The sequence below is a fragment of the Tamandua tetradactyla genome, chromosome 9, assembly GCF_023851605.1.
Source record: "Tamandua tetradactyla isolate mTamTet1 chromosome 9, mTamTet1.pri, whole genome shotgun sequence".
NCBI lineage: Eukaryota > Metazoa > Chordata > Mammalia > Pilosa > Myrmecophagidae > Tamandua > Tamandua tetradactyla.
The window spans coordinates 117,063,132-117,091,035 of NC_135335.1; the positions used below are offsets into that span (position 1 = coordinate 117,063,132).

Below are 27,904 nucleotides of genomic sequence, written 5' to 3' on the forward strand. Positions count from 1 at the left end.
TACAAGATTTTATTTAATTTTGATGCCTGATACCCAGACATCAGTATTTTTAAGTTTGAGAAGCTTAGTTCTGGGTTTTTTTTTTATAACAAATGTATACTTAAGTACTAGTTTTTCCAAGAACTAGTCCTAAATTCCTTTTGACTTCTCACATAAGATTCCTGTACCCTATGGTGACAAGTAAAGGGGAAAGGATGAGAAGCGGGCTCTGCCCTGTGAGCACAGCATCTGTCAGATTGGTGAACGGGGAGATGCCTTTAGGGCAAAGGATGAAATGCACAATTTGGTCCCTCCTCACACCTAACTAGAGTCTCAATAAAGGACGAGATGACTGAAATTCATTTCATCCCAGTTATTCCTGCATGATCATTGTTTGTAGATGCCATTTTCCTTTAGTTACCCCAGCCTAAAGAGAAATGAAGGAAAGAGGAGACAAAAAAGGCTCATGCAGCATTCCAGTAGAATCACAAAAGTAGGACAGGGGACTGTCTTATTAACGTCTAAATGTGGTGATGTGTTCTAAAACCAAATTGCAGAAAGGGGGCAGTAATTTGTTAATAAATATGTTAATTAGGCAGAGTAAATGCCATACTGCATGGAGGGAGAAAAAAAATCACTGATTGTAAAACCTATGCACAGCAGATTTCAGAGGGGAAAATGTAGTTAATAAAACTACCTTTATGTTTTATATTACTGCTCTTTAGCATAAATAGCTAATAACCAATTTACATTAATGGTGTGGGCACACATGCAAATTAGCCCCTTTTTCGTTTATTTTACTACAGTGCTATCTTAACACGAAAGTGTTGCATTTTGGCTATTTTATTAACGGAAAGATCTGAGAACCTGGTACAGTCCCTTCAAGGAATTTTAATATGAAACCAAAATTACACTGCATATCCTTGTTCCCCACGTGGGAATTTCCAGAAAGGGCTCGGCTATCAAATATTTTCCCTATCCATTGGCTGTGTCCACAACCCCGAGCTCCTGCGGCTGTTCAATATGACCTGCTCGCCAAAAATGTCTCACAATCCCAAATCTGCTACAATACAGTCTTGTGCAACTGCAGGATGGACTTCTACTCTGCTCTCCTTGCTTGCCAACCGTAGCAACCCTGACTTGACAACAAACAAAGAGACCCTTGTATGAGATGGACTTTCAAAGGTCCAGGTGACTGAAGGAAGGAAGAAAGGAGGATCTTTCAGGGCCTCCTGAGTCTCCATTCCTACTAGCCACAAAGATCGAATGTAAATGCCAGCAAATCCTAACAACTCGCATTTGTGCTACTTGAACCAGTGGAAGTTTTCCATTTCTGGCCTCATTCATCTGCAACCTCTCATGCTCACAGGGGCTTTCTTTAGTCATGCTGTGCAAGCAGCTACTGTATATACCAAAATTAATTTTACTGCACACTTCAGTGTGTCGCCGGAGGTGCAATAAATCACGAACCAATTTCCAATTTTGTTATGCCCTACTTGATAAGGGCATGAAGCATTCTTTCCCCTGATATACACATTTTAAACATGAGGATTAGAAGCAGGAACATATCTCTTGATGAGCAGTGAAATTTTAACCCTCCTTTTCAAGAGAAGTTGACCTCCGCACCTTCTATTAGAAGAAACCATCAACTTATGCCTTCCTTAGTTTGGACGTTGGATCCAGATGCTGTTACAGGCTTTATGCTGCAGAACACCTCTTAAAATAAGTTTTTTTTGGCAACTTCAGCAAATAAATTCCCTCAGATGGAGTTGAAGTTGTTGGGGCAGTTTTATTCTGAATTGTGCTGCATTTTTTTAAAGTTGAATAAGATTCATGTGAATTTAACAGTTCATGGAATCATATCCTTCAAAAAGATTTTAGAATCCCTTCTACAACTTTTACTTTACTTTTAATACTTCCAGTCTTAGCCCATTGCCAATTGTCAATAAGCTAATTGTAATTTTTCCTTTATATTGCATCACGATTCAGAAGTTAGACTAACAACTAGCCTTTCATATTCATTAATTTCTTTGCTGCTTTGCCTATATTCACAGTGATAATAATAGAACATACATCTTGAGGTTATTTTGAGGTTTAAATCAGATTATGCATCACTAATTGGCAACTACCACAGGGAAAAAAAACAGTTTTAGGCAATAATATGATCATGGATGCTAAAACTAGGGGTAAAAGCTGGTGAGAAAAAGGATATTATATAGATATTGATAAGTAAATTGATACAATTTCAAAATCAGACTGATTGCCTATTTCATATATGCATCATCTTAAGACAAATCATTTTTCTCATAAAATTAAATGTCAAAAGGATACAATCAATCTTTTTTTTGGTGGGGGGGTGGGCATCACATGTCCAGGACTTGAACCCGGGTCTCCTGCATGGAAGGCAAGCATTCTACCACTGAACCACCCATACAATCTTTTGAAGAACAATTTGGCGATATCTAGGAAAGTTTAAAATGCACATATCCCATGACCGAGCAATTTCACTCCTAGGTGTATGCCTTAGAGAAACATGAGAAGGCACATACAAGACTCCTTAATTCTGTATTGTTAGTAGTAACAAAAGCTGAAATTTAAAAAAAACTAAGTATTTATCAAAAAGAGAATAAATGCATGCATAGTGATATATTCACTGAAATACCATAAAGCTCTGGAAATGAATAAACTACAACTAGATCCATACATGGATGACTCTTATAATGCTGAGTAAAAAATCCTGCAGCAGAACACTTACAATATGTTTCATAAACACATTTTAAAATATTATTACTTATGGCTTAAAATGCATAAATAGATTGTAAAAGTAAATAGGATAGCAGTTACCCCTTAGAGGGATAGGTTTTCAGGAAGGGATACTAATGGGCTTTGATTGTAGTATTTTAGATACTAAGTTGGAGGGTAGGGACACATATGTTTGTGGTATTTTTGATACTTTTATGTATATCCTAAATATTACCCCTTTCCTAATTTTTAAACGATGTTATTTACATATATACAAATATACACATAGAAGATATCTGGAAGGAATCAAAAGAAACTTTTGACAGTATTTGCCCTTGGAGAATGGAACTGAGAACCTGGGTCAAGAGGAAGATTCACGTTTCACTGGAAATCCCATTGTACTGATTGAATTCATGCCATGTGAAAATGTTATTTTCATTATAATAATTTCTCTAACAATTTAGCAAACACAGGTTACTTGATGCTACCAACACACGGCTTTAGCGCTAATGATGTTTTAACTCATTGCCATGTGTGCTTAAGCAGTTGATGAGCTCAACTCCCCTCTTCTCAGGAAATGTGATGTTTACTGAGTAAAGCAATAAGGGCGAAGCTGTCATGAACCCAAGGCACATCATGACCATATATTCCATGTGTACACAATATTTTTGTCTCCATAAAATCCTATGTATGTGAGCTTATGAACCTTCAGAACAATAGAAGAAATAGACTCAATATATTATTTTGTGAAAATGTTCATTAATATTTGTGGCCCTGAAATAGAATCTAATGCCTTTTCAAACTTGATTTTGATTCAATTCAACAAATTTGTTTACTAAATTCCTACCCTAATTAAGGTAGAAACATTAATTATGATACTAAGCCCCTACCCGCAAAGACCTCATAGTACAAAACTGAAGACGCTTATATTCTGATGAAGTGCAATTGGCCTTACTTTACCTAAGTTAATAATCTAAATTTATTGAGTTTGGAAGCAGATACTAATCACCACTCTTTACCTCTTTCTGTTTTCCTTCAACCCATTAACAAATATCAAGTGTCTTCCAGATTTATCGCCATTGTTTTCAAGGTGTAAGAAAACGTCCAGTCTACCTGAGCAGCTCACAAAGAAGACTAAGCAGATGTGTGTAATAGTATTGCAATGAAATGAATCTTACAGCCAAGTTAATCTGGCACACATTTGATGATATGCATAATCATTACTGTGTAGCCTGGTAATTAAGGATAATTAGTAAATAATTCATGTAAATTACTGTAATTGATACAGCTCTGCAGTTAAGCGAAGCATTCTAGGGTCAGCTGGGTAGAATAAGAAGTTAGTTGACCCAACTGAAGGCCCCTGGATCAGTTAACAGAGAGGAACCCAAACCTGTCCTTTTCCTATCAGAATCTCTCATTGGTGCTTCCCAGGAGCCTCAACCTAACCGCTGAACCTACTCCCCAAGGGATACCCAATTCAGATACTTTCAAGGTCAACAACTGCACCTGGTTTCCTTTACGGGGTGGAGCTTTCTCCCATTTGTGGAGGTAAAAAGGTCAGTAAGATTAATTCAGACCTCAGGCTTCACACCAGAAGCTTGTGGCGAAAGTAGAAGAAAGGAGGACTACCTCCTGAGGGCACCAGAAGTGAGTTTCTGAAGGCTCTGACTGTAGCTTCTTTTTACCACCCCCTTCTTAAGGCCAGACCCACAAGGAGGAAAAAACTAAGTAACGTGATTCAAAGAAAAGCCTCCTGCCTAAAGTTTCTTCCCTGAACTTCTAATTAGAGAGCTGTGCAGACCACACCATAGGAGAGAAAAGGGGACCATCAGCTATTCAGCACCTCAGGGTGGTTTGTTTACTCAGCTTGGTTTCTCATACCTGGCTTAAGGTAGGACAGCAGTGGGAACTCAGATGGGAGCAGAAATCATAAGTGAAAAAGCATTCTGGAGCAAAGGGACAGTGGCAGAGGATAGGACCCAGCACAGGGCAAAGTGCTCACTGGGTGCACTTTGCAAAGAACCCAAAAAAGCAGGAGTTCTAAAACACCCAAGCTGCTACAAAAGAATATGCTAGAATTCGCAGGTCCAGGATTACAGACGGGAAGAGAGTGTAATTTCTCTTCATCTCATGGAAAAACTTGTCTCCCTTTTCAGTTTATTGCATAACAGAAAGTCATATGAGTACCTTGTTTGCTTAATTCAGAAAGGGCATTAGCCGGCTTTGTACCCCAGTAGTACCGGGGTTAATGCATGCCTTTCAAGCCTACCCAAATGCTCTTGGTTGTTATCTCAGACTTCGTAAATTTCTCGGTATGGTGAAAACATCCAAGTATGTGTGCAGTGTGAATTCTAGTAATGTTCTCCAAATGCACTGGGCCTCTGGGCTTACTGCACTGATGATGCCAAGTGATTGGCCTATACTCTCGAAGGCTAATGGAACACATGCAGTGGCCTAGACACCCATGGAAAGCCCTAAGGAAAGGACAACCATTCTAGAATGTTGGAAGGCACAGTCCTAGAATGTGGGAAAGGCAGGGAAGGGTGGGGGTGAAGGAGGGCGAGCATCAGCCCCGTGGAACAGAAATGAGTGTCATTCCTCTATAAGACGCCAGAATCTGTCTCTGTCCATCTCCTGGGCATGGGCAGTGATGGATCCACACGGAACTACTAAAGATTTCTGAAACAGTCTTCAGCAGAAGACTCACTCCATGGGATGTTAATAGGTTTAGTGATCACATAAATCTGAGAGACTCCAGGTTAAATAAATGTAAACCCATTTCCCTATTATAGGACTTCTCAGAGCCTTTGATATTTGAATATGCACTGTAGAAACTGAAGAAACAGACTATGCAATGTTTCCCAAACTCACATGATAAGATCATTTGTAGAAATGTTCACATTTGTCTATCTCGTCCCTCTTCTTTCCCTAATTAAAGAAAAGAAAAGGCTGTACTCTTGCTTGCCTCAAGGAAGAATTATGGCAGGTCTTCTTTATTTTTATTTCCAAATCAAACAGGGTTAGAGGAGAGAAAGGCTTGGGTGGGGTTTGGGGGAGGGGGTCTGTGGTAGTCTGAGGCTATTATGTACCCCAGAAAAGGCCACATTCTTTCAATCCATTCCTGTGGGTGTGACTTTTGTGACTCTATTGTGAGTGGGACTTTTGAGTGGGTTCAGTCGAGGCCTGCTCCAGGGTGGACCTTCATCCCCTTACTGAAGGTCTTTGTAAAAGATGAAATTGAGAGACACGGAAAATAAAGCACAACTAAGCGTGTGCACTGTAACTCCTACCTGTAGCATGTATTAGTCCATGGATCCCTTTTTTGTAGATTATCTCACAAGACTGATTTTTACAGAACACATTTAAGAACATCCTGAGATAGATTATTCCATCTTAGAAAAGACAACCCCTGATCAACCTTCTTTACTTGAGAACTACTCCCTCTACTAAAAAGCTGTGGTCCTCGAGTAGATAAAGAGGATACCCAAGATCCCTTCTGTTAATGCCTAATGCCAAGAGAACACTGTAAGCTCTTTAAGGAAATGTATTTATGGTAATTACGATATTTCAAATCCCATTCTTTGAAAAAATTATTTTGAGTGCCTAAACAGCTACAATTTTTAACCAAAAAAATGCACACTGAAAGAGAAGGAAACCTTCGAGGCCCAAAATTGTTGTTTTGATAGCTCACAGAGCTAGCTCCCCTCAAGTCACTGAACCCCGCCTAAGGAACAGGGCTCCCTCTTAGCAGGCACTGGCGCCTTTGGCTTTGACCACTTCTACATTTGTAACCTTGTAAAGATTAAATGAGATGATCCGCTAAGGCATTTAGCAGAGCACCTAGCCCTCATTACATATATGTTGTGGTGGGGGGAGAGGTGGTGGTAATAGTAGAAACACATATAACCAAAGAATAGATGGATTTTCTCTTGTAGCAACCTCCCTGGGGGTGCCAAGTTCGAGTTCAGGTATGCTGAAGTTGGGAGGTTGTTAGAGTTATAGGAGGAGAAGCAAGGAATATCTGGCTGGAAGCCCAACAGCCCCCCAGTGAGTCCCTAACGACAGAAGGAACAGCATCTAATTAAATTACTATCTTCCAAGAAATATGCCAGGGTTTTAGACTATCATTTATAATAACTTTAGATATTATCGCTCATTTGTCAGTAGTAAGTCTTCTTTTGGGCACATAACAACTGCAAATGGATCAGAGGTTTGAACAGGATGAAATCCTAATTTGGGGGATAACAAACATCTCAAGCCTGTATGAGATGTGGCAGCATCAGCATCTCAGACCCAATAGCAATATAGCTGAGACCTTTTTTTTTTTAAATTTGTTTCTTACTCTTTGGAATCTGTCAAAAGTAGATCAATTTCTTGTCTCTTTCCAAATTCTAATGACTCCTAGAAAATGACCCTTTTTATGGCTTTGGGACCGATAAGTATTATTTTTTAAGTAGGGATGTTACCCACTTTTCCACCCTCACTTACTCCCCCCAGTGGTTTTTCGTCCATGAAGCCACCATTGCCCTCTCATTTCTGCACAGGGCACCACCTGGAATGAAGTGGTGAGGAAAGGTACTGCTCTTTCAGAAATCTCCCTCCCACACAAGGTATGTGAAATGCAGAATTGGTATTTTTAGCTTTGAAGTCTCTTTATCAGGAATCTCTCATTATCTAACTCATTTGTTCTGATGAAGCTCAGCCACATCTATAATTTTATGGCTTCCCTTGTGTTCTAGTTTGCTGGCTGCTGGAATGCAAAATACGAGAAACAGAATGGCTTTTTTTAAAGGGGGGAGTGTAGTAACTTGCAAGTTACAGTTTTTAGGCCTGCAAAAATGCCCAAACTAAAGCAAGTCTCTAGAAATGTCCAATCTAAGGCATCCAGGGAAAGATACTTGGTTCAAGAAGGCCGATGAAGTTCAGGGTTTCTCTCTCAAGTGAGTGGAAAGGCATATGGTGGACACGGTCAGGGTTTCTCTCTCTTCTGGAAGGGCACATGGTGAACACGGTGTCATCTGCTAGCTTTCTCTCCTGACTTCCTGTTCCATGAAGCTCCTAGGGACACATTTTCGTTCTTCATCTCCAAAGGTCACTGGCTGGTGGACTCTCTGCTTCTGTGGCTGCATCATTCTGCTCTCTCAGAATCTCCTTATTCTCCAAAATGTTTCTTCTTTTATAGGATTCCAGTAAACTAATCAAGACCCACCTAATCCAGCTTAGCAACCACTCTTGATTGAGTCACATCTCCATGGAGATGACCCAGTCAAGTTCCCAACTATAGTACCAAATAGGGATGAAGAGAAACGGTTGCTCCCACAAGATTGCTTAGGATTAAATCATGGCTTTTCTAGGGTACATAAATCCTTTCAAACCAACACACCTTGAAACTGAAAATAAGTTTAAAACCCATGAATTTTCTCCTGTGAATACCTCAGAGCCCTGTAAGTAGTGTCTAAAAAGCAGTTCAACTAGTAACTATTTTTGTTTGTGCAGGATTTCAGCTACAATACTCGTTTTTAATTTAATGGCATCTAGTCTTTGTACCCTTGAACAATGGCTACTTTGTTGAAAATCAAACATGCAAAAAGGTATTAGATGATGATTTACCAAAAGTCAGTAAAGCATTGTGGTCAAGACTTCAGGCCAGATCTGGTTACATCCCAGCTCTGCCACTGACCAAATGGAAGGTTTGAGCAAGTTACCAGACCTCTCCAGGCATCAGTTTCCTTCTCCATTAAATGGAGGTTATAAAAGGACCTACCTCAAAGAATTGCTGTGGGGATTAAACAAGTGATGAGTAAATGCAACCTACTTAGAATGTTACCTGGCACATAGTATGCACTTTATATATTTTAACCATAGTAATAATAATATTCCTAATATTAATTGTAGCTGTAAAATAGTAATAGTATTATTATTCCTGAATTGTGTAAATTACTCTGTTCTTTATACAAAGAACTCCAATTTTTCAATAGGTAGTCTGATGGTGCACCACTGATTGACTCTGCCTGAGAAATGCCAGTTCTTCAAGTCCCCCAACCTTCACCTACTCACTTCTTGGTTCCCACCAGCAAGAATATAGACGCCCAATGCCAAAAGCACAAGCCTAGTACTCCTGGGAATGAGAATCAGCTTTTCAGTCCTTCAGCACAGGCCTTGGAGAGAGGATTCTGCCTTTCACTCATTAATATTTTAGGACCTATTTCCTAAGGATGCATTGGTCCTCATAGCAGAATCTAACTGTGTTTATTACTGGGGTAATAGAGCCATCCCTACAACATGCTTTCACTAAGTGGTTACTTAGTAGGTCTTGCATAATACAGTGGAGTCCCAACCCTGCTACTCCTACTTCTGAGAATAAGAAAGTAATTCAAAATGAGTTCAAACAAATCTATACACACACACACACACACACACACACAGGCATTAGGTGGTTGTGCAACCAGCAGTTAGGAGATGATCAAATAAATGATGATACATCAAATTGAGCATTATGGTGCAATTTAAAAATAATTATGACTGTGTGTTGACATCAAGTTAAATGGAAAAACAAAAAACAGAACACAACATTTTATCCAGTTCATTACTTCATTGTTTGTGAAAAAAAGAGGAGCCTAAATATAATCAATTGGGGAATAGTTAAATACATTATGATCTATCCATGCTAGCAAAATTATGAAGTCCCAGTAAAAAGAGCGAGGAAGATCTATATGTACTGACATGGAAAGATCTCTGAGAAACATTAAGTGAATAATGCGAGTCCTAGGTTAATATGTGAAATATGATGCCATTAAATCAATCAGTGTGTGTGTGTATGTATGTGTGTACGAGTGATGCTAACACAGAGTCACAGAGTCACAGGTCCAAAAGACTGCATGCTAACTGCTAATAGGGATGACACCTGGGGAGGAGGGTAGCATGAGGTGGGGCAGGAAGACTGATGTCCATTCTATAACCTTCCATATTGTTGGAACTTTTCATAATGGGCATTATTGATTTTGTAATTTTTGATCCTTTTAAAACTTTATATTACACCTAGTTTCAAAAAATTAACACTCATGGATTGGAAGAAAATAAAGAAAAAGCAATGTATATGTTGAAGTGGGATTCTGTAGAAAGTTTTTTCTATATTCTGGCTTATTTCCTTTGTAGTTACCCCATTATTGGATGGGAAATAAATCAAAACATGAGAAATAATAAAGGCTACTAGTAGATGCTATTGATGCCCCATCTGGCTTCCCTTCACCAGAAAGAGAACCAAGTTGCCTGAGTGTCAGCAGATAACTCACAGCTATCCCCTTCTCCAGGGAGCTGCCTCCCTGTCCTCACCCCACCCTAAAAGCAGACCTCAGCTATGAACTGACTAGCTCAATGATACAAAGGATACACCTGGTCTCAAGACACAACAAACTATTTTGTGCAATTTTTACTCCAGAGCTCTGTGGTGAATTGGTGACAGTGAGGCTGATGTCCACTGAGATATATCCTTGCTAAGGTTCTTCCCCTGCCCTATACTTCCACTTCCTTTCTCCTGAAAGCATATTCCTAATAAATCCCTTTACCAAGAATCCCCATGTCAAGCCCTGCTTCTAGGAAACCTGACTTAAATTGCCTACTATGTGCCAAGCCCTTCATTTTCAGTCCTCATGGCATAATACATTACAGCCTGGTGTGGGGCAATCTATCACAACATTGAAAGCACAGGCCTTGAAATGAGGGTTATCTTGCTTCAACATCTGGGCTCAAGACAAGTATTTAGCTGGATGACCTTAGGCCAGTTACGTAACCCACCCAAGCGAGTTTTCTCCTCCATAAAATGGGACTAACCATGGTATTCTAATGCTTAATAGACCTGGAGTGAGACTTAACCCCTCAAGTAATTGTTGAATGAATGAAATCAGATAATGCATGCAGTATTCTTATATCAGCATCAGGTAGAGAAATAAAGCTCAATACGTATTGTCTGTAGATACTCAGATAACCATTAGACCGTGCTGCCTTAAATCTAGGTAAGCTTGGACAGAACTACCAAAACCTATGAAAATGTGAAGCCCTAACCATCTTTCGAAAAATGCCAGAGGAGCTTCCCTTCCCATGATATTTATCTCTTGGTAACCTGTGTCATATCACAGATCCAAATGTAAAACTCCACCTCCCCCTTCCACTAACATTATACACACACACATGCATATACACACACAGACACACCAAACCTACTTTCATGAAACATTAGTGAGCTTACCAGTCTTTACCAATGGTTGTGCCACGTTTCAGTAGACAGGCCAAGGATATGGAAAATGAAGAAGGGGTTCATCTCACACCAACATACAGTATTTTAATAAATCAGGAAATATCACAGTTCTTAAAATGTCCTCTGGCCCACCACCACCACTTGGCCATTTTACTGGCCTCATTTCCTTCTTATCATCTTCTTTCTTGCTGCCTCCTCTCATCTCTCCTCCCCCTTCTCTCCTCCTCACCCCCATTCTTCTTCTTTTAAAAACAATGAAGACAATCCCTCTTGCCAGACTTTTACAACCAAATTCAAGGCACCAGGCAGGAAAGGAGTTTCATTTAACCAGACCCAATAAAAAGAGTGAGGAAGATTCATATGTACCAACATGGAAAGATCTCTGAGCTATATTTTAAGTGAAAAATGCAAGTCCCAGGTCAATATATGAAATAAGGTTCCATTAAGTCAAATCAGTGGCTATGTGATTATGTACTTAGAAAGAAGCTTTCATTAGAGCAATAAAATTTTTATAAATCCAGTGGGAATGGATCTTTGTATTCGTTTTACATATGGTAAATCAAGACGGAAAGAGGTTAGATCCCTTGCCCAAGTCAAAGGACATAGACAGGATTTGAACCCAAGTCTCCTGAATTCCACTACAAGTGCTCTCAACAACAGTACTACCAAAAAGCCCCAGGAGGCCATTTGGCAATATTCAAGTCTTTAACAACAGCTTATATGTTAACCTCAGCCAACTGCCTTGCAGAGATGTACTAGTGCTTTCAAGGGACTGGGACAAAAAAAGCATGAATTATTCAGGCAAATGATCAGTGCTAGTCCCTAAACAATACAGAAACAATAATCCACTGTCTTCTATGCCATATCCTTTTGATTTTATTTCTTCAGACAAATTGTTTCTGCATACACATTCTTGAAGTCTTTTCTACTTAGAATTATAGATTGTAATAACTCAGTGTATAATGAAATTTGTGCTCAAGGAGTATATGATGATTAACTAATGACAATGTTTCAGTAGGGTGCAGCACATGATGGGTAGTGAAAGATGGAGAGATCAAGGGGTGGATAGATACCTATTGTCGAAAAATTTTAATCCCAATTCCATCTGATCCCAAAGAAGGTGAATTTACTCTTCATTACTTAACAAGGGTCCCACAGACCCAAACTAATGCTCATCTTACCACTTTTCTATAAGAATTAATTTATTCCAAAGAAAAAAGGAACTTTTTTCAATGAAACTCCTTAGTCATGTAGTTATCGCAGGCAAAAGGGAAGGAATGTTCAAATGGCAGGGAACTGAAGACGTCAATCAATTTAAGCATTAATCCAAGAGTACTGGCTTTGAAAACATCAGAAAAGAAGTACTAATGGGGACAACCAATTCAGTAGAGGGAGCCCTCAATCTTGGTGCTCACTCTTGTGTTGCTCAGACATGGTCTCTCCCTCTAAGCCAGCTCAGCAGGTAAACTCACTGCCCTCCCCCCTACTCAGAACAAGGCTCCCAGGGGTGTAAATCTTCCTGGCAATGTGGGACAGAAATCCTGGGATAAGACAGGACCTGGCATCAAGGGATTGAGAAAGCCTTCTTGACCAAAAGGGGGAAGAGAGAAATGAGACAAAATAAAATGTCAGTGGCTGAGAGATTTCAAACAGAGTTGAGAGGTTGTTCTTATGCATTATATCAATATCCCTTGTTAGTCTGTGGTGCATTGGAGTGGCTACTAGGAAGTACCTAAAATGGCTGAACTATATTCCAGTAGCCTTGATTTTTGAAGATGATATAATGTAAAAGCTATAATGGTATAGCTTTTACAATGTGAACATGTGATTGTGAAACCTTGTGTCTGATGCTCCTTTTATTCAAGGTATGGGCTAATGAGTAAAGAAAAATAAATAAATAATAGGGGGATTAGGGATGAAAAAATTGGGTAGATTGAAATACTAATGGTCAGTGAGAGGGAGGGGTAAGGAGGATGGGTTGTATGCATTCTTTCTTTTTCCTTTTTACTTTTTTCTGGAGTGATGCAAATGTTCTAAATATGATCAAAGTGAAGCATACACAATGTGATGATATTGTGAGCCACTGATTGTACACCATGGAGGGACAGAACATGTGTGAAGATTTCTCAATCAAAAATTTTTTTAATGAAATTATCTGTAAATCTTGGGGGGAGAGGGGGAATGAAGCACTCCTGTCTCAGCAAAAACTTTTGCCATATATTGGCAATATGCTCTATGTTTAGATGCAATCACCACAATTTTAGAAAAATTTACAAGGGAAGAAACATTAAGTGGCAAAAATTTAAATTTCAAAATCCAGTGAAAATTTTACAAAGGGGCTATACTTAAGGCCACTGCTCCCAGTGTCTTCTCAGTCTATCAGTGCCTCCTTCATTGGTGAATTTCCTGAGAATTACAAGAACTAGACAGTCAATGACTACAAGAATTCTCCAATAAAACAGCCTGTTTTCATCCCTAATCAGAAGTGTCACTTTGAACGAGTTGTTAAAAGGTTGTGAGCCTCAGTCACCTTCTGGGTAAAATGAGAGGCTGACACTTGTGCTCTCTAAAGCTCCTAGTGCTAGTAAGTCATGATCTAATCAAGCTCAGAGAGAAGGAAATATCAAAGCTGTAATTCCCAGGATTGGCATTAGGCATAAGGGCCAATTTCTCAAAAGTTAGAGCTGTTGGCTGAGTCTCTTGAGTCTCTGCCCTCGACTCAGGGCGCTGCCCAGGAGAGAGAGCACTGCTGTCGCACCTTGTGAGTGTGCAGGTGGGCAGCCTCCACTCACCAGGTGGCCTTTTCTTAATTCAAAGTGCTTTCTGGGCTTCTTTGGGAAGAAAAACTACAAGTAAACAAAAATGCATTTTTGGTAACCAGCCTATCGGGTAGGAGAATAGAAATGACAGAGACAAAAGGGTCTATAACTTATTAACTATTTCTCTAGTTTGAACAATAAGAAAAGCCAGGTTTAAACAAATGAAATGACTGCTGCCTTAGATGGTTTGTGAGAGATATTCATACAGGTTTTTACATGTACTGATGAGAAGGCCCCAGGAGATACTGAGAATTAGATTCAGCAAATATGTCCACAGTTTCAAAGGTTTTTCTAACATGTGTCCAGACCTTATGAATACCCAGACCTCCACAGCCTCTCCCAGCAGAACTGCGATCACTCCTTTCCTGTTGTAAGCCTTGTTTTCAATGCTGACATCACAGATAAACCTGGAGATACTCAGAAGTCATAATGCACAGCTAATGAACCCAACCTGACACAGCTTAGACTAGGACATAGAGAGGGCAGGACACCAAACCGGGAGCACTGAAGAAAGGCACGAAGTAGCCATCACTGCCACTAGTCACACTGTCTGGCATCTCACACTGTTTGGGGCCAAAGCAAGGGGAACCCAGTGCTCTGCTCCAGGACCCTAAGCTCTTTTCCAAGGATATTAGGCAAGACCTCTAGAGGAGATGACATATAAGCTGAAACCTAACATGAGACAGAGCCATGCCTATGAAGAGTAGGGGAAATAACATCCTAGTCAAAAGGAATAGTGCATTCCAAGGAGCCTAGGATGCTTAAGAAATGGAAAGAAGACCAATGAGGCTAAAGAAGTTTGGGGTTCTGATAAGGTTGGAGAGGTGGGAAGAAGACAGATCAAATGTAGCCTTTGTCTTTTATTGCATTGCCCTGAATCAAACTATGAGCAAATATTTGAATGAAAGTAAGTTTATTTAGTAGGGAGCATGAGAGGGGGAACAGAGAACTAAGACAGGGAAGGCAGGTAAAACTGAGTGAATTAGTGAACAGTTTACCACTGTGGGTAACTGGAGCTTAGGCCTAAGGGGATCCTCTGGGATACTGCACAGAGTACATGTCAGAGTTCTACCACCTGAGATAATCAAGGCATTTATCTACCAACTCTTGTCCATCACTGGTTGAGACTGCTTCTTGGGTATTAACTCCTAGACTCCTCCTACCTACTCTGCTGGCAGCCAGAAAACCTCAGACAAAGGTTTGCAAGTGATTGCAGTAGAGACCTGCCCAAGTATACAAGTACAATGAGTCCCAAGGGGAAATGGGCAGGACATCGCCAGCATCCTCTACAGTCTTGTAGACCAAAATAAGGACTTCAGATTTTGTTCTCAGCACAGCAGGAACTCAAGGAAGAGTGTTAAAGCCAGGCATGAACATTTCCCAGTTTATATTTTAAGATGATCTTCTTACTGCTGTGTAGAGAATGGCTGGAGGGAGGGTGGTAGCACAAGGGTGGAAATGTCATTCATTCTGACATACAATGTAGTTCAAGGTCAATAGTTCTCCAGACCTCTCTCATAGAAGCTATCTCCAATCATCTCCTGGCCTTGTCTACACTCACAGCCATCCCCTAATGAAGCTTCCTTCCCTTTTTCCTTCCCATAGGTGTTTAATCCCCTCATCTTTGACCACTTAGACTGAGAATCTTGAAGAAAGACACATTGCTTGAGCTTTTTCCTCATCAACTTAGCCCATGTTTTGTCATTTGCACAAGGATTAGCGCCCACTTTACCTCATAGCAGTCTGCATCCACACTAGCAAATGAGGGACACAGGAAAAGGATTATATTTTCAATAAGTGTAGGAAGCAATATTAAGTCAGACACTCTTGGTTTGAATTCTGGCTCTCTCACCTATATCCCATGTGACAAATTACTTAACTTTGCTAAGGTCGTAGAACGGGGATAAAATGCCTTCCGTCATGAATTGTGAGAAATAAGTGAGATATTATAGACAGCACAGGTATGTGGCACCTAAGCAGTTAATAAATGGGTGTCATTATTTCTATTGCTATTAATGTACAATTAATATTTAAGTGTACCCTCACCACAGCATGGGGTCAGAAAGAAAATAAAGCTAAAACACACACACACATACCACCCACAAAACTTTGTTTATTCTGATGACCCGTTTTCTTCCATTATCCTCAAAAATCAAGTATTGGCTGAATGCACTGTTCCCTGGATATCTAAGAAATCATTTGACTTATTGCCTGAGCACTTCAAAATGTCAGCATGAAGTGCACCAAGCAAAATTTAAGGAATACTAAGCAAACACCTGATATTGTCAAATTCAGGGCATTTTTTTCTGTTTTTAAGAAAATAGATCTTTTAAAGCTAATTTAAAGGGAGGAAATAGTGATTGGTCCAGGACATTCAACTGTTGTGAGCAAAAAAGCATTAGTATGTTCTTAAGGACTGGGTCCCACCCACTCTTCCCCACTGAAGTGAAAGCATGACTTTGGCCTTTGGCAGCAATTAAAAGCTAATGGCTTGACAACGAAGATCTCCTCCATCAGAAAGATAAATTAGACACTATTTCGGACTTATTTGATTTTGACTTTCACCCATTCCCTAGTGCCCACAATCAGAAATGAACCAAATACCACATTCCTCATTTACTTAAAGGCAATGGAAAAGCACTATACTAACCCACATATAGATTGACATTTTTTATAAGCATCATATTGGAAAACCTGGAGGTGGGGGAGGTGGGAGAGGGAATGGTGTCTTATTCCTTGACTCTCCTTTTCCCTGCCACATCCCATGATTATTAAGCACACAGAACATGTAGAGACACTTCCATCAGGGAGCAGTTTAAAGAGCATCAAACTTGTAGTCAGGAAACTCCATCTCTGGACCTCAATTCTGTCATCTCTAAAATAAGGGTGTTGAATTAGAGTGATAAGTTTCAGACTTCCATTTTTTGGACTTAAATATTCAATGTCATCAGATGCTATTAAGGCAACTTGACTGGTGTTCCCCACCCCCCTAAAAAAAACTTTTCCATAGAGAAGTAACAGTGTGAAGAAAGAGTAGGAGTCGAGTGCAGAGGAAGTAGGAAACAGCAGCCATTCTCACCGAAAGAATCTCCAGAAGTCGTGTGTGAGGAAGCAAGTTACATGGAATTAACAGGGAGTCAGTCAGCTCATGCAGCTTCCTCACCCCTCGTCGGGGATTGAATCCTGTCCCCCACAAAAAACATGTCCAATTCTTAGTCCGTTTTTCTGTGAGTGTGAACCCATTTGTAAAATAGGACATTTTGAAGATGTTATTAATAGTTAAGGTGAGGACTCATTTTTGAATAGGATCTTTGAAGATTCTATTTAGATAAGCCAAAATGAGTCAGGCTAAAGTCCTTATAAAGAGAGGAAATCTAGACAGAAATACTGAAGACTGAACAGGTGTTGCAGAAGCCAGAAGGAGAAGCCATGGCAGAGGCAGTGATGCAAGTCAAGGAATCCTAAGCCAGCAACAGGATGCTACAGATTCCAAAAGAAAGCCTGGCCCGTCAACATCTTGATTTGGAACTTCTAGTCTCCAATACCATGAGACAATAGACTCCCATTGTGTGGTATTTGTCACAGCAGTCTGACAAACTACAACACCCACCTCCTGTTGGAGAGAGAGAGAGAGACTGATCTACCCCACAATTCTAAAATATCATATTTAATTTTTCAAAGTACTTTCAAAATCTTTTCAATATTTACCAACACTCCAAGCATCCTTTTGAATAGCTAATAAATTTTAGCATCTTCTTCTGGAGTTTATATCACTGAACACAGTGCCTTAGTTTCATTTTAAGGTGTGTTCTATCTCTACACATTCCAATGTCATAAGGACTGCAGCTTTTTGGATCATAATTTACAGTTTCTTCTACCAGCTCCGTACTCAGCAGGCTGACTACATTCCCTTACCAATTCCATCCCCGACAGCTTGTCTTAGAAGTGGAGAGGGAGTGGCATTTGGTGAAGCAAAATAAGCCAGAAACAAAAAAGCAAATATTGTATGATCTCATTTAGAAAATACTTATAAGAAAACTGGGGTCTAGATTGTAAACTCTTTTAGCAGTCACATTTAGTCTGGAGTGGTAATTGTGATTTCTGGATTTTTGATGGACTTTTTATATATGTATAACCCGGTATTTAGAGATAGGAATGAAGCCGATCAGGTTGGGATGAAGGTAATTCAGCATACAGGGTAAGGAATACATTGTCTGTATTTTAGAACTTTATCTACTCTTTGAGACCAAAGGAAGGAAGGTTTATTTTGTCCAGAACCCAAATTTCCTATGGCACATAATCTAACTCACCTCTCTATGCAGATCATTTAAACAATCCAAACACAGGGAGACCAGAATAAGAACGAGGTCCTTTAATCCTGTATAGCCTAATGTAATGCCTGGGTACATCCCAGAGTATAATAAGCAGATAATCAAAAAGTATTGGCAAAGTCCCTTGAGGGATGAAAGAAAAATTATGGAACTATTAAACTTTACCACAGGACAATGTGCCAAACCCTAGAGATACCTAAATCAACAGGCCAAGCCCTTGATCTTGAGGCTTGTTCTTGTGAAGCTTATGTAGGCAGCAGAGAAGCTTAGACTACCTGTAGGTATGCTTAAGAGTTACTTCTGGAGGACCTCTGTTGTGCTCAGATGTGGCCTCACTCTCTAAGCCCAACTCTGCAAGTGAAATCATTGCTCTCCCCCTTACATGGGACATGACATCCAGGGATGAAAGTCTCCCTGGCAGCATGGAAGACTACCCCCCAGAGATGAACCTGGCCCTGGCACTGTGGGATCAACAATGCTATCCTGACCAAAAGGGGGAAAAGAAGTGTAACTAATACAGTATCAGTGGCAGAGAGAGTTCAAATATAGTCGAGAGGCTACTCTGGAGGTCACTCTTATGCAAGCTTCAGTAAGACATTGCTCCCTATCATAACTTGCCAACCCCCAACCAAAACCATTCCTGCCAAGCCTAAAAAATGCCAAGGGCATTAGATAAGATTCTACAAAAGTTCTATGCACAGGGTACCTCCCCAAAACCTACAACCTCCAGATGGGTCCCTGGACCAGCAAAGTACTGAAATGTAGATGGACCAGCCTGTCCAGAACATCAACTAGTTCTATCCCCTCATCCCATATTATCGACAGCCTCTTCTAACATGAAAAAGTTGGAATGGGCATTGTTCAAATACCCCTAAAGAGTGGGAGAAAGATCAAAGGTGATGTTAGAGTTATACAGAGGTCAGGTTTAGTAAATGAGTATGAGTGCTGAATCATTATACTGATATTTCTTTTAGCCTCCTGTACCTTAGAGCAGCTAGAAATAAAAACTTAAAATTGTAGAAATATAACCCATACCAAACTCTGAAATCTGTCCTACAACTAATTGTTGAGAGGTGCTTTGAAATTTATTGCTTTTATGTATATATGTTATTTAAAAAGAAGGAGGAATATAACAGAGAAGATAGGATTTTAAAAATGAGTATGACTGCTGAATCATGATGTTGATATTTCTGTTGGTCTCCAGTGTCTTGGAGCAGCTAGAATTAAAAACAAAAACTCATGGAACTGTAACCCATACCAAACTTCAAAATCTGTTCTATAACTACTTGTTAAAATGTACTTGGAAGTTTATTGCTTTTTTGTATATATGTTATTTTCACCATTTAAAAAAAAAAGGTTAAAAATAAGTGGAGAGGGATGGTCACATTTAGCAAACTCTTTTTTCTCTTCTCTCAACAAATGCACAAAGACAGGATGGATGCAGAGATGCCACCATATAAATCTGCGTACAAGCTGTCACAGTTGGAGACGGAACTAGTCACATTCAACAAGGCTCATGCCTGATGCCCCTATGGGTGTTTTGTTCCTGCCATTATGAAGTTAATGCAGGGTGATGATTCTCAACCTTGAGTGTCCATCAAAACCACCTGGAGGACCTGTTAAAACCCAGACTGCTGCCCTCTCCTCCTCCAAGAGATTCTGATTCAGCAGCATCCAGAGTAAGGCCTGAGAATCTGCATTTCTCATTAAGTTACCCAGGGACCTAGATTTTGGTGGTTCAAAAATTACACTGTGAGAATCACTGGTATGAATTCTTTGAGTAGTCAGTAAGGTAACGCTTGTTCTTCCCTAGGATCAAACAAAGTCAGAGAAGGAAATATGGGCTCATTTTATTTCTTCCTTAGATTCAGAGCTAATTAACATTTACTGAGTTATGCCAGACACTGTGCTAAATGCTTTTACAACACTTTAAATTCTCACAGCAACCTGTGCTGTGTAGCTTTTGTCATCCTCGGTTTAAAGGGAAGCAAACTGAGGCTGCAAAGAGATTAAATAACTTGCCCAAGATCACAGAGCTAGCAAGTAGAGGAGCCAAAATTCAAGCTTGGGTCTTGGAGCTCCAAGTCTGTCATGTGGCCTCCATGATGCTGTAAATTCCCACTTTATGAGGCAGCCAAAGGGCTCAGAGTGGAGGTTGTAAATGGCGTTGATAGAGGACAGGATATTACTGCAGAAACTGCTGAGGGCATTATGTGCACATCTGGCTAAGTGGGATAAGACAGACCAATTCCTTCTCCATACCTCAGCTCTGCCAACTGTGAAATCGGAGACCAAAATAGTTGCCACCTACCCCCAGCTTGTTCCCAAGAATGAGATAAGAGCTCTCAGCTGTTATATAAGAAGTGCTTTTCTTTCCAACCCTTCAGCTTCTGAGTAGTCTGTGAAAGGCTCCAAATTTTAGAAAGGAGGGATTCACCATTACACTCTTGAACCTACTAAAATGATCACCCTTTTCTCCCATCCTCTGACCTCTGTTGGCCCTATAATCAAAAGGCTGGGAACTCAAAGCTCAAAGCGTGTTCCTAAAATGTTGTGTACATTTCAGAAGTTCAGTTTGCTCCTGCAGAGTGACTGACGGAGAATTTTCTGACAGCTCAGTTGGACACATTTTTAGTTATTCTTCAAATTCCGCCCCATTCTCTACGTCGCAGGCCTGTAAAGCATATGCTCTAGGCTCTGCCTGTTGAGTAACTGGCAGGAGGCATGTCACACCTATTTTGTACGCTTAGAAGGGAGCCTCATCCTCTCAGAATTAAGAGTCATTTGCAGTGCTTAGTTGGTCTCGTCTAATGAACTGTGGAACATTCCAGTTCCACATTAGTCAACGGCTGAACCATCCAGAGAATACATAAGTACTCTGGAGTCGAAGTGAGCAAACAGAAGATTGATTTCTTTTCATTTCCTTTTCTTGGCTTTGTGTCTTGAAGGGATGGCCAGTCTCCCTTTCTCCTAATCCCTCCTTGCTGGTGTTTGTTTATATTAATGGAGTGAAACGAGACCCTGAAAGCCACGACCTTGCTGTGAAGTTCTGATTGTAACGGCAACAGTCGCCAGGGGGTGCAGTGTCACTGTGGCTATCTAATGATCAAGGACAGCCGGCCAGGGAGACAGAGAGCAGCAAGGCTCTCTAGCTGTCACGATGCACCTTGTTTTACCTTGGCTCTCTCTGTCCTGCCAGTGGCTAATTGATTTGTGAAAGCGCTTGGGGGCACTTTGAGTGAGAAAGACACTTTATATCTGCTTACAACAAATCTTCTAAGGAACAACAAAAAAATCCATTTCACGCACAAATTCCCCTGCTTGACTCTTTTCCTCCATTCAATTCCCAATTAGCTAAATATTTAGCACCCAAAGAACAAAGTAGGCTAAAAATCTTCTGGTGGCCAGTTCCTGCGCAGCATAAGAAAAGAAACTGGAACCAATGATAAAAACAGGGCACAGGGAAGTAGGCAGTAAGGAAGGAAAGTGGATTTGTGGCTTCTATGATGTCCATTTAAAAGAATAAACAAGACTGAAAGGTCAACAAGTTTTATTTCTAACAGTGGTAACAAGGATAACCAAAGAAAAACCTGACTCCTACGGCCAAGGCTCTAGGCAAGTCCATTTAGCACAAGTGAATTCTAATGGACTGAGTTTCCACCTCCAGCATCGAAACTAGTGTTTCTATGCATGGGCTGCCACAGTACTATTAGCCTTTTATAAATCCATCCTCTAAAATGGGGCAAAAGGTTGATTTGGGAAGTCCTGTTGCCCACTGGGGATGGGACTTCATTCTGGCTTTTCCTTTCAGCTTCTGCCCACAGTGTATTCATTTTTCAAACAGAGCTTGCCAGAGCTGCTGAGAAACTGAAGAAATATTGATAAGAGAACCTAGCTTTTACCAAAAGCTGTTTCTTATAAGGGAACCTGGATCAAACTCAGAGTTATCGCCCTATTGCTGATTGACCCTAGAGAACCCTTGGGTAAAAGCCAGTAAAGTCATTCCTGGGGCTTTTTTTAAATGTAAATGTTAAATTCTTTAGGCAGCTGGGATATGGAGGCTAAATTCATTCATTGATTAATTTAGTTAGTACCTGAGCCGTGTCAGAATCCTAAGTAGAAGTTACTTATTAACCATCAATTGTAATGTTTGTTCTGCAGAAATAACCCATCCTTTTGTTGTTATTTAATGTTTTGGTTTGCTCTGTTTTGTTCTGGAGCAGTGTACTATGAGAACCATAGCATGAGATGGAGAATAAAGATAGAGGAACCTGCTTTTCTCCCTCTTTGCACCCTCTAAGTTCCATGGGGTAGGGATAACAGGGAGACTTACAAAGCACCAAGCCATTTTCAAACTGCTTAAATACACTGGATTGCTTTGACACCGCCTATCCTATCAGCTTATATCTGATACAACACAGGACATCCCATAACCTCTAGAACCCATCTACAGGGCATTCCAGTGCAACCTTCCTTAGGGCATTTTCTAAAATACCCACTATACAACAGAGAATTTTAAAAATGAATTTTAAAGATATGTGGAAGCTTTCTTCCCATTTAATGCTGGGCTCTCCTCTAGAGCATGTATCTCCGCATGCAGGCCTACTAGCAAAAATCAGCAAAATAACGTGGCTGATCTTTTAAACCTTTTGCTAATTCAGTCTCATTTTCATCATTCCTGTTTAATGAAATGGCTAAGTATTCCTTCACAGCTTCACAGGATTCAAATCTATCCTTCATTGCTGTATAGACAATGTAATATACTTATAATAAAAAGAAGTGATTTTGTACAATCCCTACTTATAAAACATTTTATATGTATTTTCTCATTTAACCAAAGAATAATCAACATTCATTAAACACGTATGCATTGACCCACTAATAGATATTCCTGGTGCCTCATACTGAGACTGGTGGCTGAAGAATAAGACATGGCCTCTATCCTTAAGAAGCCCAGAGACCAGTGGGTAAGAAAGACAAGTCAACAATAATTACAATATGAATGCAATGTTGAGAAATATAAAGGCATATTGGCAGACCAGGAGACAGATACATTAAGTACTCAAAGGAAAAAATTATTTTGAGGGTTCCATTTACTTGTAAGTTCCTGGACAACAGAGATACTTAGGTTTATGTGTATAAACAGAAACACAAAATACTTCTGATGGTGGTGCCAAGGGTGAGAGTGGTGGAGCAGTGGTGGTGATGGCAGGGTCTGGAAGACTTAGATATTTCTTGGTTGATTGGAATTGGTCTCCTTACCTGTCACAGTACTAATTCCCAGCCATCCATGAAACATCTCTTCATAGAACCACTGCACTCCCAACCACAGCACTGACAACCATTAAATGTTAGCAGTGATTCCCTATTTAGTAACAAATCCTGTGCTGAAGAACCAATAGTCTGTGCCCAGGTAGAGATGCATCTAAATGTCAAGAAAGCAAAACAGAAAGCCCTCTGCTCAAACCTGCCTTAGACTGGTTGAGGACCATTTGTACGGACAAGAGAGAGGCAACAGTACCTTTGAGGAGAGTAAGAAAGCCAGGCAGGGAGGAAGGAACCAAATATGAACTGAAAGCAGGTGACACAAGCCCCTTGCTCATGTAGACCTACAGAAAAAAGTGTGAAATAAGTTGCTTGCAGAAGGGAAACTAACCAAAAGAAAGAAATAGTTGTAATAAATCCTAACAAAGGCCATCAAAAGAAAATGTTGGACAATTTGTTGGATAAATATTCAGTAAGGCTGATGCACCTCACTGAGTTATTCTAAAGAACAGTTAATAAAAAAAGATTGTCAAGGACACTGCAAACATAGAAGAACTAACCAATAATAAGAACATTAATAATGAGGGAGGGCCTAGGAATGAAACCACTTCAATCAAGACCAAAGCTGTTGAGCAACCAGCACAGGAATAAAGAAAGAAAACAGATATGACTGCCTGGAGGTGATCCAAACAAACAAGAACAAAAATACTTTCTTGCTCTTAATTTTTAAAAAGAAGACAAGTTTACAGGGTGTAAGACTATAAATACATATTGGCCAACAGGCTCTTGCTTTTCCCTGGAGGCAGCTCCTTTTGAAATGTCTTCCTGGACAGAGGGGCTGGAGGAGCTGGAGACCTTACCCTCCTCCTGAGAGCTCAAGGTCCATGACAGGAAGCCTTCTCTGCCCAGTCTCTGACAATCTGGGACTGGAAAAGACACTGGAAGGAATCCAAAGCTGTGGTTCATTTCATTCTCCCATTCCCTGTCTTTGCCAAATGCTGACAATTACAAACAAATGCTTTCTTCACAAATACTTTCTTCTAGATGAACATTCTGTTCATTTTGGTTGCTTATGTGTATGTGACTTGAGAAACACTTTCTAAGTCCCCAAGGTGACAGGATTTCCATGTAATGATAATGATTATTTAATGTCATCATCACAATGGTTGCCTGGGCAAATGAAAGGCTTGCTGGGCCTAAAGCAGTCACTCAAGTGAGGTCAATTAACGCTTTCCAGGGGACCAGATTTCCCACCGGGGCCCTAGAGAAGGTAATTCATTACCCAGGCCTTCTCCACCCCAACGCTCCTGTCTACCAGCATGTTCTCCAGTCCCTGGAGCTGTCAGGTTTCTCGGCCAGTGCGGGGAAGTCCAAGGGAGATAAGAATATGCTGAGGAGGCTCAGCCCGGGTGGCTATTTTTAGGTATCTGAAGAGAGTCCAGGAGTGATAACATCTTCAAAATAATAACCCATGCGAATGAACCCCATCTTACTTTTCAAAGGACTTTTATCACCGAAATTATCCCCTTTGATCCCCACAATAACCCCTGAGGTGTGCAAAAGCAGACATTATTAGAGTCGGCACTTGGCTATGGCAGCAAGAAAGGCATAGACTGAAAAGAGAAGATGCAGCAGGAAAAGGGAGAAGAACCCTAAATAAGCACCAGCAAAAGCACTGGTGGTCTGGGATTAGGGGCCATGTACAGTCAGGACACACCACAGCATGTGGGGGCATAAATGTGAAGAGGTTCAGGTGTCCAACTGGGTAGGCTAGGTTTAAAAGATTAATAATGTTTCTAAGACCAAAATGAAGGAAGACACTTAAACAGCTGTCTATTATTTGCCAGGTGTTTTCCTGTAAGACAGTGACTGATTTAACCTTCACAGCTAATCAATGCAAAATAAATATGTATCCCTATTTTTCACAGATGAGAAAACTGAGGTTCAAGAAAATTATGTCTTTCTTAACAGAGAAAGTTTACCCAAGGTCACAGACCAGCTACCTGTGAAGATGAGATTTGGGGACTAGGAGAGACAAAGCAGCAGAAGGTCGGGGGCTCTAGCCAGGAGTGACTAAGAGACAAGTTTAGGCCAGCATCAAGAAGAGTATCTAGAAAAGAAAACATTGAGGTGATGAGATGTTTTGACACTGAATGGCGATGACATTGTGTATATAATCAATGCCACAGAACTGTACAGTTTAAAATGGTTGCAATTACAAATTTCACGTTATATATGTAACCACAATAAATTTCTTAAGAACGAAAAGGGATAAGAATAAGGAATAAAGGCTTTCTGAACTCTGGGCTTCCTGGGCACATCCTGCCCACTCCCGAAGTGTATTAGAGAATGCGCAGCAAGGGGGCCCACCTGGCGAAGTGGGAGAGACAGCATAACAAGTGAGATGATTCCTGAAAATCATCCCCCTGTGACCCAGAGAGGGTCACAAAGCAGTTGTTTTCTCCTGAAGGGACAAGGAAGTAACCATGTCTAAAGGCAACAGAAGTCTGGGAGGGTAAGAGCAGACGGCAAGAAGACTGTCTGGGGTCTTGGGTTCACACTGGGGAGAGCCAGAGAAGGTTGAAGGAAGGAGAAAAGTCAGAGTGAAAAGAGCCCACGGCAGGGCTTGGGGCATGGGAAGGCTCGGACTCTGGAGTCAAAACCCATGTGTGAAATGTTCAACGCTTCTCTGCTGGACGAGGTGCTTCTCTGTGCCTCATCTGTAAGAGTCAATGATGCCCACCTCATAGTGGTGCCGTGAGGCTGAAACACCTCCAGCAATACATATGAAGAGACTACAGGACTATCATTCTTTAGCATTTGAAGGAAGTTTTCATGTTGAGCAGTTGGTCTCTCGGGAGCATACCATGACAGGCAAGAACAGTTTTGGATTTGGAGTGATCCCGTTCTTTCCATTTACTAAATATTTCTGCTGAAAATCAACTTTCCCCAATCCTTGTGAATTCAGCCTATGTCATCAACAAAACCTTTGATTCTAAAAAGCAAACAGAAAACCATTTCAGTGACCTTTCCCTTCTTCAAGTTTATGTAACATGTTTCTTCTAAAAACCACGAACCATTCTTCTTTAAATAAAGTGGATTCCTCTGGTGGGGATGGGGGCAGATTATTCAAGGGCAATAACATGGCCTGATCCTTCTTAGCATGCAAGGGTCACATCCAGTAATATCACATGAAAATTTCAAACAAATGGCTTTCAGCCTCTCTAAAAGTTTTGCACAAGAGGGCTCACATACTTTCATTCATGCAGTAGCTCCATGCACCAAAAAGAGGCAGTCCCAGGGAGAAGGTTTGGCTGTTGTGAGCAGTGTCATTTGTGCAAGCAAAGGTGCTTAGAAACATTCATCTTACAAGTCTTAAATGATTCAGGGAATCTTAGAGTTAGTAAGAACCTTGCAGTTTCCCTGGTTTCATTCCCCACCCTAATGCCACTGTTCAGTGCCCTCTCAGAGCTAACATGGAGCTTCTTTATACAGACCTGGGTTTAGGAAATTTATTTCTAGAGAGTGCTCACAGGTCTCTTTGATCTAAATATAATGGTATCAAATGACTCACTCAAGATCTCTTTTCTCTAATCCACTTATCCTGTTATTATTTTGAATGTAAGATTTCCATCTTTTATATTAATATGTGCCTGTGCACATGACCTTGTAACACCACAACAAGCTCCTTAGCCTTGTGAAAAGTCACAGCACATCCTCTTCCTCATCTCTTACTCTACCCAGCCCCTCCGCAAGCCACAGCACTAGCTCACCTTCCACACATGCACTCAACGTGGGCTGAGGACACTGGCCAGAGAGATAACTTGCCTGCCATGCTCTCCCTATTTGCAAAGCAGGATAGGACAGGACTGAAGTCTAAAACCAGGCCAGCCAGAGCAAACTTAGCCCCGTACCCACCTTTTAGTCCTATCAATCCACCCGGTACCATTGTTATGTCATGGAGTATCGCAAGTGAATTTTGTTGATTTTAGATTAAGAGTGGAAGCCCACCTGGTAGCCAAGAGCCAGCGCCAGGACAATCACCCCAGAAGGTTATAACCAGCCCACAGCAAATGAAACTTTCTGCCTTATACTTCACAATTAGATGCGTGATGCACGGCTTCTGTCACGAAGCTAGGCAAATCTTATGTGCTGCTCTTAAACCTAATCCTAGATTCTAATCGCGTCTGATAGGTTAGCCAGGAAAATGTCATCAATAACATTTAGTGGATTGTTTTAAGATTCCCAGTCAGCATAAACTATTAAAATGAAACAGAGTCATAGCTTGCTCTTCAGAAAACCTTATCTTTCTGTCGTCTCAGGATTTCCCATGATATTAGGATTAGACTTATGTAATATTTGCTTCAGGTGACTTAGTCATCAATAGAAGTGGAGAAGGGGGGAATAACTCACTGGGTTATCTCTGCCTAAATGGCCCAAAGCAGCCACTGCTTGGCTAGGTTTCACTCTAGCAACTAGAAGAAGAATTTCTCATTTTTGTAAGAGTGAATGGC

General features: G+C 40.6%; 1 long non-coding RNA gene across 3 annotated transcripts in view; it reads right to left on the bottom strand.

Moving 5' to 3' along the window:
• Nucleotides 1-27,904, bottom strand: part of LOC143647399 (uncharacterized) — a 240,981-nt gene that overhangs the window by 164,457 nt on the left and 48,620 nt on the right. The window lies entirely within an intron of this gene.